Source organism: Mus musculus, chromosome 4 (assembly GCF_000001635.26).
Source record: "Mus musculus strain C57BL/6J chromosome 4, GRCm38.p6 C57BL/6J".
NCBI classification, from domain to species: domain Eukaryota; kingdom Metazoa; phylum Chordata; class Mammalia; order Rodentia; family Muridae; genus Mus; species Mus musculus.
The window spans coordinates 18462422-18474862 of NC_000070.6; the positions used below are offsets into that span (position 1 = coordinate 18462422).

The 12441-nt window shown below is 37.7% G+C and overlaps 1 pseudogene; it reads left to right on the top strand.

Annotated features, from left to right (window-relative positions):
- Positions 9764-10969, top strand: Gm11853 (predicted gene 11853; annotated as a pseudogene).

A 12441-nucleotide genomic window follows, 5' to 3' on the forward strand; every position in this document is an offset into this window, starting at 1 on the left:
CTGATCATATTTATATTTTATTAGGAGTTAAGTGGGAAACTTCCTTTGGGTCTATCTATTCTTTTCAAATTTTAGAGTCACTGTATTTATTAAACTTTGAAGTTGAACTTGTAAACATTTTGTGTTATTAAATTACTTTTTATAAATATATTTGAAAAACCTAGATGTAGAAATTAGTGCCCTCTAATCATTTCTTAACCACTTCAAAAGAAATAAAACATACACTGAAAATTAAAAAAAATCAAAAAAACTTGTATGTTACTTTGTTAAAGGTTAAAATGTGAATAGCACAGGTATACAATAAGATGATATTTGTTTTTTAAGATGGATGACAAAATTTCTTTCTAAAACAAAACTACTATTAGAACAGATCCAAAGCTAGAAGATTCAGTAGTTCATAAAAGTGCACTAAGAATTGAACACTAGTGAATCTGAGAATTATTAAAAAGAAACTAGAACAGGAAGATAGGCAAAATTCATCATTTAACTTGAAACATGCATATTTTACAGTTTTTTCATGCCCAATCACTCAGCTGAAGCCAACACACCACATACTGTTCGCACACACTTAACACCTTCACCATCTTAAAAACATACATACCTACATAGCACTCAAATTGTTCCTGAATCTCAAGCACTACTTTGGATATCATTAATGTCTTCTTTATCTTTTTAATTGAGCAGATCTTCAGTCAATATGTACTGAATATACCTTCTATTCTAGATATAGGCAAAGTGATGCAAAGAAAGAAAGAGACTAGCCCCCTTCACTGACAGGGATTCATAATCTAATGGCTGATATCACCCTCAAGCCAAATAGTTGGAAGCAAACAAAATAGCAAAACATAAACTGTTCAAATTAAGTATACACTTGTTTGGAAGTTGATATTTGAGGAAGGACTTATCCTTTACATAGAAACAAAAGCAGAGACTAGTCTATCTGCTATTACTGTTAGCTGCTGCATTTCAACTGTTTCCAAACCCTGCCTGATCCACCATTTCCTGTTTGGAAAATGGAATACCAATCCCTGACTTGCTTCATTGCTATGAGGATTATAGGAAATGTGTGCAAACTGCCTGGATCCTAGACTGTAAGTAATAAATGCTACCTAGTTCATATGAGGGAGCCTGCACTGCTGTCAACAAACAGCTTGGAATTCTTTTTTTTTTTTTTTTTTTTTTAATCTATTAGAAGTTCTTTCAATATTTTTTAAGCAAGGAAATGGCAGTTTCAGAATGATACTTTAGAAAGATTAGTCTGGCAACAGTGAACAAGAGGGATGGGAGGGGAAATAAGCTGGAGATCAGAGACAAGAGACTATTGAAATAGCTCAGGCATGAAATTAAAAGGACCTGAAAATGGAGAATAGAAGGCATCCCAGGTGACTGGGTTGATAAAATGGCAGGGATTTGGCAGGGGAGAGGAATGGCACTTGTGCAGAGGAATGGGGCCAGGATCCTTCAGGGAATGGGAAGCAGCATCTTGGTACAGACTTTGACATTTTTCAACAATTCCATAAGCTATGCATTCTTTTCTATTTTTTAAAAATGAAATCCAATATTTGGGAGTTGAATTCACTTGGAAAAGAATGTATAAAAAGAAAATACTCAAGTTAGATTCAGGCTCCATTTTTTTCTGTTTAACATTGGAATCGCAGAGACGCATTTATCACCCTAACCTGCTATAAGAAACAATGGCAACAGAGATGTTGGGAATGACTGTGGTCAAAACAAATTAAGGTAGTAAAGCAGAAGAGAGGCTTGGGGCTCAAAATAAATCCATAGCCTTCTTCACAAACCATTATATGCTGTTAACTAGAAAATATACACCCCAGACATTTGCAATCTGACCTGCTCTCCCTCAGTATATTCTAAGGTATTGGTGGAGTGTGGTGAGAGGCACTTTAACCATGCTGCTCAGAGTTGAAAAATGATAAGAATCCTCTTGCTGCAAGTAATATTTTAGCGTGTCTTAGTCAGAATTTTATTTTGTTTCTGTGCACAGCAACACTTATAAAGGAAAGCCTGCAATTGAGGCTGGCTTACAGTTCAGAGATTTAGTCCATTATCATCATGGCAGGAAGCATACTGGTAGGCAGACAGGCAGACATAGTGGTAGAAAAGGAGCTAAGATTTTTAAACTAAAATCAACAGGCAGTAGAAAAGAGAGCCACTGTCCTGGCTGCTTCTAAATCACTAAAGGCTACTCAGAGTGACAGAATTCCTTGAAGAAAGCCACCACTACTCCAACAGGCCACACCTCCCTATCAGCCTAGTGAGTTCATTTTCATTGAAACTACCACATAATGAATAAGATGTTGATGTTGTTGTTGTTGTTTTTTATCAGTATCAATAATATCATTGTACACTGACATTAGTTTTCGCACATGTTTTTTTCTGTTTTCACTTTTCTTCCCTTAATATTAAGTTGTATTTGCTATAAAACTGTGATTTCCTAGAAAACTTGCTGACTTAAAAAATAGGAAGAGCTGATCCAACTGTAGGGTTTCTCAGTGTTACACAGAGATGAAGCAAGCGCCTTTCAGCTTCATCAGTTACTTTGAATTCTCACATCTCTCTTCTTTCAAATTTCAGGGAGGTTAGTTAAAATTGTTTTTTTCCCCCCTTTCCTTTCTTTTTTTCATCTTTGTGAAGGCATTTGTGAAAAGTCCATGTTTATATGGGAGAATTATTAAGCCATAATTGTGAGACTGGGAAGGTAAGGTTATGTATTAAACTGAAAAAAATATCTCATATTTAATGCAACAGGATTAAAAACTATTTCTCTACTGGAAACAATTCACTTCCCGACATTTCCATAACACTTCCCAACTGTTACAAAAATGACTTGAATGGAGAACTTGAGCATTTCATCAAGTTGCTGAAAAATAAGGATGAGCATTGTTCATATTTTCATATAATACTTCATAAATTAGGTATCTTAGCAAAGTTCTTTTAGACACCTATTTTGGGGATTCTCATTCATTTTTTAATATGTTATTATCTTCAAATTAGCATAGAAGATATCAGGTTTAACGATGGCGTGTTTTGTAACATGTACTTCAGGAGACTTGCCTTGCTTCTCATCTGCTCTGCCTCTCTGTAACCCTGTGATAACACAGTTTTAACCCCCTCCACAGCCTACTTTCATTTTTTTTTGTCCTTTGTGTTCTTTTGAAAGAGTCTATGTAAACTGCTACAAATTTTTTAACCATAACGATCTTACAATTAGATTATGTAGTTACTAGAAATCATCCAGTTAGCTAGTCCTTATGCTTATAGGTAGGAAGGCACACATATTCTCCCATACATGTGAAAATACATTCAAGACTTAGACACTTTTAGAACAAGATGTCTGCCATTGTTATTCAAATAGAATCTCTTCCAGGGAAAAAGAAAGAAAGGAAATGACTAAAGTGTATGTCTCCTGTAAGTTTGGCCCACTTCTTTATTTTTCTCATGGCCATCTATCAACAGAGTAAAATGACTTTCACAGGCCTAAATACAGTTATAATTAATACGTCATAGAATATCTTAACGTACTAAAAACGGTCAGAATCCATGAAATACATACCCTAAATAATGTGATAGATAGGCAGATATTTCTAGAAAACTCTAAAACAATATTTCCCATTTCTTTTATGGTTCTCCAGAAAAAATAAAACTATGAAGTTTTTTGGTTTTTTTGCTTTGTTTTTTGTTTTGTTTTGTTTTGTTTTGTTGGTTTTTTGGTTTTTTGAGGGTTTTTTTTTTGGAATTTTTCCTCATTCTTTGTTGTTTTGGAATGTGTGAGATAAATTTCTTATTTCTTAATAGCCATACCTCAACTCAGCTCTGAATCAGCCAAAGTAAATTCTGAAATTCATGATTTCAGAAATCATTTATACTCTTATTTATTTATTTATTTATTTATTTATTTATTTATTTATTTCAGAGCCACCAATGAGTACTTACATTGGAAATCACCATTGGGAAGTGAGGATGAATAAGATGATAAGTGAGTAGTTGTGTTAGTTCATTCACTACTATAACAATACCTTCCACAATGACCTTAAGGGAGAAGCAGATTATGGCTCGTGCCTTTTAAAGTTTTATTCTCTGATTAATTGGTTCAATATTACATGCTTGCAATGAAACAGTAGATCATAGAAAGATCATATGCTGGAACTGTATGACAAGCCAAGGATCAAACAGAAATACCAGGGTCATAGCCCTTTCAAAGGCATACTGAAGAAGCCCCAATCGGTCCCACTTTTTTAAGTATCCAATAGCTTTCAATAAAACTTTTCTGGGATCAAGTTTTTAAAATCTGTCTTTGGGGAACATTCATGATCCAATTATAGCAGTAGTTAATACTAAATTAAGAAGCAATTCTCTCAGAGTTTTTATAATCAAGCCAGATATAGTCTTAGGAAGGAGTTACATGCGTTCACTATACAGTGTTATTAGCAAATCTTTGAAAGCTCATATACATACTAAGCTGTATTTAATACATGCTGTGAAGGAAGTAACAAAGAACCAATTAATTTACACCGTAAATATTGGGTTTTTAGTAGTTACATAAAATGTTATTGAAGATACATATCGAAATAATTAAGAGGGTTATCTTATGTGTAGGTAACTGAAGATCATTTCCCTTTTCATTTCCATGTGTGCTGTAACATTCCATGCCGGCTTCTATAGTTGTGTAGTTTAAACCATTTTAATAAGTTATTACTTCTTAATCACCTGTCAAGATGTAGCTAAAACAGAGGAGGAGGCAATCAATTCCACTTGAAACTTTAAGTTTGGAGATTAATCTTTAAAAGTAGAAATGTATAAGAGAATGCAGGAAATGGGAAAATACCAAGGCCTTAAAGTACAGATATTCAATAAGAAGTCTTCAATGAGCCATTTGTCATAAGGACCAATAGATAGATGTAGAGCAGGAGATCCTCTAGCCTGGGACAGAAATCTGGGCTGTCACATGTCAAGAGTAGACAACATAAGCTAAAGAGAAATCGAATGGTAGAGCTGAGAAGATGACTCAGCTGGAAAAGTGCTTGTTGGGCAGGATTTGTCCTCAAACCTACATAAAAATCTAGTCACAATGATGAGTACTCTTTATCCTAGCATTGGAGAGGTAGATACAGCGCTACCCCTGGGCTTGTCAGTGTCCAACCTAGTCTAACTGGTGAGCAACTCACCAAGATGTGGATGCTGACTTGGAAAAGAAAAAGTGCAATTTTTCTAAAGAATAACATTCAATGTTGACCTCTTGCCATCAAAGTCATTCACACTTATGCACTCACGAATTCTCAAACATATGAACACATACGCACAAAGAAATGCTTTCTCATTTGAGAGGATAGTGAACTTTGGAGTACATTGTCAGGGTATAGAAATGTCTTTATGTCTTTTCTATTGTGCTTACAACTAAGGAACTTCAAAGGATCCTGAATACCCTGACACTGAGTTTTATATAGGGGCGTTAGTATGAAAACACCTGGGCTAAAAATGCAAAACTTCTAGTGGAAGGTTAGGCCAGCTGGGACTGAGCACTGAAATGCATGCTTCACAGGGACCCATTCCTGGGTATGCAGCAAGTCTGGTTAGAGGACAGTAACTGCTACATCCATTCCAGTAGTCACAAGCGTGACAGGCCCCTAAAACCTGGGCGCTGTCCCGAGGTGAAAAGTTCATGGAAACTTAGTCTCCTGGAATCGTGGCATCCTGTATAAAGAATGCTCCAATGTCCTTGCTTTAGTTGGTAAATGGATCTGTGTGCTTTCCCTTAATATTTCTTTATTACAAGTGCTCCTAAGGATTGATACTTTGACATATAGCTAAGTTAGATTCCAGGCAGTCCTTGATTTGACCTTGGGCATGGATAACTAAGTCACTGCCCTACACAGAAATGTACCATTATCTAGGAAGAAGGAAGTTTGTGACCAAAAGAGGAACCAGAGTAGATACTTAGAACTAAAGATAGCTGAGTTACACCCATACACAATGGCCTAGGGGGAAGGTGGACTATACAATAGAATAGAGTAGCAACTATGGCAAGGGCACGAAGCCCTTGCCCCTGGCTTCTAAGATTAAGTGGACCTTAGGTGGAGCTGTTTTTGATCCCAGTTGTTAGCATTGAGTTTTACCCCAGTTGGTTCCTGCCTGTTCTTCCGTGTTTGCATTCCTCTATTTTGTGTAAGAATCAAGTACGCTCTTTGTACCTTGCAGGTGTGTCACCCAACTTCCCTATTTTCTTCTGTATAAAAAGTTTGAAGCTCAATTTGACAAATTACATTCAGATACACATTCCCTTGTGTTGAGTCTGTCTGTCAACTCCCACAGACTTCTTGCCCACCTGTGACCAGAGACTCGTTCCATGCAGACAAGGGACCAAGAGGGTCTGCAGCAAGCAACATTTGCTTATGAAGCTTGCCAATCTCTCTTTTGTAACTGTCAACAGGTAGACTCCATCCGCATAACTCTATAAGCAGCTCAGATCTTCAGATTGATTTAAACACTCAGGCCAAAAAGGTCATTTCTTGAATCTGGGATATTTGAGATTTTAGACCATTTAAATGTTACAATAAGTGTAAGTTTTGGGAAGATCACTGCTATACAGTATGGAAAGTGAACAGTAGCAGGTAAAAAGAAATCAATAAGATAACTATTCAGCAAAAGAAAAAAAAATGAAGACTATTCAGCTTCCAGATGAGAAAATGATAAACTCACTCTAAAAGTATAAGGCAATTTGTTTTTGAGGAAACTAAGAGAAAATGCATGAGTTGATGAGAGTTGAGATTATTTTCTTCTGCTTCCCTGAACTAATTTAAATTCATTTTAATGTTTTGTTTTTGTTCACTAATGTGTCATTAGTCTACTTAAAGATTTTCATTTTTTAGCATACTTTATTAACTTAAAAAATACAGAAAAAGTTGAACTCTCATTTTAACTTTATGAATTATTATTGACATGAAAACTCTGGTCTCATGAACTCAATCTATGAAGTTCACATCAAAAAAAAAAAGAATTTTTGTAAAGATTTTATTGCCTAAGTTTTTACTTCATAAGATATTTTTCAAGAGCAACCTCAGTAACTTGAAAGCCATCTGCTCCATACACTAAAATAATCCAACTAAAGCACAGAATTAAAAATTGGTATTCTCCCTATGGAAAAGAGTAAAATGATATAAGGTAATGGAATTCTACTGGAAATCCCAAGAACATTACATCTAAATGGGAGATACTTAACTCACACTTCTGCAAATCTGGACATTCAACAATGCAGACTTTCTGCATTGTGCTTAATATAAAGGGCAGTTTGTACTTCAAAGAGTTGGACAGAGAGATGCCCTAGTGGTTGAGGGCACCTTTTGTTCTTGCAGAATACTTGGATTCAGTTCCCAGCACTCCTGTGCTGGTTACTGTTAATTATTTTTCTTGGGGTTTCTTGGAAAGATACCTAAGGAAGAGAAAATGCTAAAGATGTTTAAGAATAGACTTAAGAACTGATCTAAATAAAATATTATAATGCAGCCAGGACTGACAGTAGTTATATTTTACTTCTTGGGTAGAGGGATCGCTAATAATTTGTTAGGAGGTTCATAAAACAACAATCAATGAATAAAATCAGTAAGCTATGCAGAGAGAAATTAAGAGCTATTGCTATCCATTTATTGAAAAAGTAAAAACAAATAAACAAACAAAAAAAAACAAACCAAAAAAAGAAGCTGGATTTTTAGTTACCCAAAAGTTCCATGTCAAACTAACAAATTACTCTAAAATGTCCTAAGCTAAGAAAACCTCCATGTGAAACCTCAATTCAAGTTGTTAAACAGAGCAGTCTAAGAGGATTTCAAAACAACATAGAATATTTCTTATGTCCCTAGTTGCCTCTCAGAGGTAGAGAGTAAGTATTTACTACTAAGTTTATTCCATGGTTTGGACATAGGACTTGAAAGATTCAAGTCGGCTCTATCCTGACACTATCCTTCTAGGATAGTAACTGAAGGAGGTCCATAAAATAAAAGAAAGGGAAGAAATTAACAGTCCCATCTATCAGTGACATGCATGAACCATGAGAATAAGCAACATGGCAAGATATTGCCAAAGATATAACAGTGACCAAGAGTTATAAGTTATATCTTGGCAGTAACCAACAGCTATGTAATTGTACTTAATGCCCACTCCACAAGGAAGAAACCTTGCCTGGTACTAGAATTCTATCCAACTATCTGAGACTAGTGAGGTCACACATCGTAGAGGATAGCCTATCATATCCACTTTACTATAATTCTAAACAGTACTCTAAAACGTGCTTGTACCACAGATACAGATAGCTCTCGCCTCTCATTAAATAAGCTTCTTTTCTCAGCTTTCCTCTTTCATTACAGAATTCTTCAACTAGTCATAATGCTGAACCTAACTGATTATGGGGAATCCAGTCCAAACAAATACAACTACAAGACAACTTCTTCATATAAAGGCCAAGGGCATTATAGAAAAGTGGGTAGGAATAGTGTAAAAGACAGAAGAGCTGGAAGTCTGCTGCAAGTTTATATTGCCTAGAACTATAAACTTTGCCTGAGAGGAAGTCTAAACCTATGATATTGCATCGCTATGTAGCTGCCTATAAAAGATCTGAGAAATGAGAATACCAGTATACGTGCTAACATAAAATTAGAAAAATCCAAGGGTTTTCAGGTTTAGACAAAGGATGATAGGCAACTAATGGGAGTTGAGATAAGGAGAATTAGACTTTTCTCAGGAATGAAATAGTTATCTATCCAAATCAAAGTGATTGACTCTGACATCTTGTACACTTAAACAACACTAAATGAACTCAGCAAGTATATATATATGTATACATAAATATATATGGTGGAATGATATAATTATATTTTAATTGCAATTTAGAAAATTAATAATCAATTTTACCTGAGAAAATTCTGAGAAAATATCTTTGTTTTGTTTCTTTTTATAGTGTTTTTCTTTCCTCCATTATTTTTCTTTTTGGATTTTGGTTTTTAAGAGGATGTTGTACTCTACTCACCAAATGAAAAAAAATTGTTAAAAATAAAAATAATGGTCTTCAATGAATTCACAATGCAAACATATTTGTTCACATGTATCTATATGTATATATATGTACATATATACATATATATACATATGTATATAATTGAATATATAATGACAAATCCAGATTTTTTTTAATTTTAAAAGTTAGTTTCTGACCACCAATAATAGTAATTCTCTCTGTGGAGCAGGAGGGCCTAGGGTGGCTGGTGGGAATGGGAAACTGTTTTTGCAAGAGTTTGAAGGCACAGGCAGTTCCACCTCCATTTTATTCTCCTGAGCACGGATTCAAACCTCTGAGACAGTGGACATGTTAGTGGAGAAGTTTCAGAGGCTTTCTTTTGGAAATGGAATTTTGTAGATGACTGATTTTCATTTTGTTTTGGAGTGGTTACATTTTCTTGCAGTGTCAGACTGTCATTCCTTCATAAGGAAAGAAGCTCTGGGGTTATTGCAGCCATGTCATCAATCACTTTGCAAATTGGGGTTTGGTACCACCTTCGGTCCATTCCACTGAAACACAGGATTTCTCCAAGTTCACTGTGCTTATATTGGTACTGTGAATTAAGCCATTGCTGCATTGAATGTTGATGGACATACCAGGACCAATCGGGCTTGAAGCGACTCCATGGACTTGGGAACAGCAATGGGTAACACAAACGAAAGAAGCTTGAAAACCATGACCTGCTGATACTGCACTGTCAGCGAGGAGGCAAGAACAGTCTGCCTGAAGCACCGCTTCTGAAAACTCTGGGGATTCAGTTCGGAGGAAATCATGTAATGTGGAGGAGATGGAGAAAATGAAGAACAAGCGGGAAGAGAAAAGGACCCAGAACTTGGAGATAAGAATAAAGTAAGCTCAGGAATATGACGGCAGCCTTCCAAACTAGGAACTTGCCCAGATGATTAAATAATTTCAGATTACTAGGAAATGTGACCCACATACTGTGACTGACCCTATTGAAGAGCACAGGATCTGTGTCTGTGTCAGGAGGCACCCACTGAATAAACAAGAACTGGCCAAGAAAGAAATCAATGTGATTTCGGTTCCCAACAAGTGTCTCCTCCAGGTGCCTGAACCTAAGTTAAAAGTGGACTTCAGGAAGGACCTGAAGAAACAAGCTTTCTGCTTTGCTTTAGATGAAACAGCTTCCAATGTGTCACCTACAGGTTCACAGCAAGGCCACTGATGTGAATTTTGAAGGAAGAAAAGCAACATGATTTGCCTATGGACAAACAGGCAGTGGGAAGACACACACAGTGGGTGGAGACCTGTCTGGTAAAAGTCAGAACACATCTAAAGGATTCTAAGCAATGGCTTCCCAGGACGTCTTCCTTCTGAAGAGTCAGTCTCAATGATGGAACTTAAACCTGGAAGTTTATGTGACATTCCTTGAGATTTATAATGGGAAGGTTTCTGATCTGCTCAACAAAAAGGCCAAGTTACATGTGCCAGAAGACAGAAAGCAGCAGGGTGCCAGTCGTGGGACTGCAATAGTACCTGATTCCTTGTGCTGATGATGTCATCAAGATGATCTACATGGGCAGTACCTGCAGGACTTCTGGACAAACATTTGCCCACTCCAATATTTCTTGCTCCCATACTTGATTCCAGATTCTTCTTCCACCCAAAGGGAGGTGACAGGACAAATTCTCTTTGGTGGATCTGTCAGGGAATGAATGAGAGGCAGACACTTCTGGAGTTAACTGGCAGACTAGCCTGGAGGGTATAGAAATGAACAAGTCTCTCCTGGCTGTGGTGGATTTATCAGGGTGCTGGGACAGAGCGAGGCTCATACCCCATTCCCAATTCGATGAGAGTTACCTGACACAGGTGCTGAGGAGCTCATTGATTGAACTCGAAGACAAGCATGATCTCTATGATCTCACCAGGCATAAGCTTGAAGTCGGAACTTCTAGTCCTTTGAAAAGTTGATTATCCCAAGTGATTGTTTTGCTGGGGCACACAGGTGAAAGGATGTGTTGCTATAGCATACACATGAAAGACTGTTTTCCTGAAGCAGACATATTAAAAAAACTGTTTGGATATAGCAGACACATGAAAGGACACTTGATGAAGGAGTTTATAGTTGACGTCACAGATGTCAAGAGACCAGCACTGAGCCTTGCTCTGGTTTGCTCTGGCTCACTATTCCTTGCTAAAGACACACATATATTGGTTTGCCTTACATAGTATTGTTGGGCTCAACTGGTAGTAATGTTGCCATTGAGAGAATCTTGCCAAGGAACTGCTAGTGAGGTTCCTGCAGCAGCTTGCTACTTCAGTGGCCTTGCCTCAGTCCGGATGGCAATCCTGGTGGTTTCTTCAGTTGTCTGATGTCTGCTTACTGAATGCACTGGACTGGAGCTGCTGGTGTGTGCCTTGTGTCTGCCTATCTAGAGGACTGGCCTGCATCTGCTGAAATCGTATTTGGTGTTTGCAACTGACTGAACTACTGCCCAGGAATATTGAGCTCACCGCTAAAGGACCATTGCTGAACAGGTCCACTTTCCCCATATCCTAATAGCTTTTCTCTTCCACTACCTCTGCACTGTGGTGGGCTACAGGAGAGCTTGAAACCTTATTAAAAGTTGGTTGCAAATAATTTATACCTACATAAGCTCCTTTAAACACTCTGAGATATGCAGACAGAGTCAAGGAGCTGAGTCCCCACAGCAGGCACAGTAGAGAGCAGCCAGCTCAGATGGAAGTCAGCTCTAATGGGACTTCTCTGGCAGGCAATTAAAAGGAAGAGCTGCCTTCCCAGATGTCCAACTTTTAGTGAAGCCATGACTCAAGTCAGGGAGCTGAAAAGAGGACCATGGGAGATTCTTATACGCGTTCTCACGACCGGCCAGGAAAGACACAACAAACCAGAATCTTCTGCGGCAAAACTTTATTGCTTACATCTTCAGGAGCCAGGAGCGCAAAACCCCAAGCCCCAAAAACGAAAGCCCCCTTCTAAAACGAAAGCGAAACCCCCCGTCCCTATTTAGGAGAGTTATCCTTCGCTTAGGACGCATCACTCCCTGATTGGCTGCAGCCCATGGCCGAGCTGACGTCACGGGAAAGGCAGAGTACAAGTAGTGGTAAAATACCCTTGGCACATGCGCAGATTATTTGTTTACCACTTAGAACACAGGATGTCAGCGCCATCTTGTGATGGCGAATGTGGGGGCGGCTCCCAACATCTCCCCCTTTTCTTTTAATAAGAGCAATAGGCCACCCATATTAATGAGAGTGGAGATAGAGGTCAAATCCCCAGTGTGTAGGTAAAGGAGCCATGTACAGGATTAGCTCTTAGGCTCACAGGCTTTTACCCAGAGCAACCCTGACCTGCTCCCGTGTCGTTTTGCCTGGAGAGAAGGACACTTGGA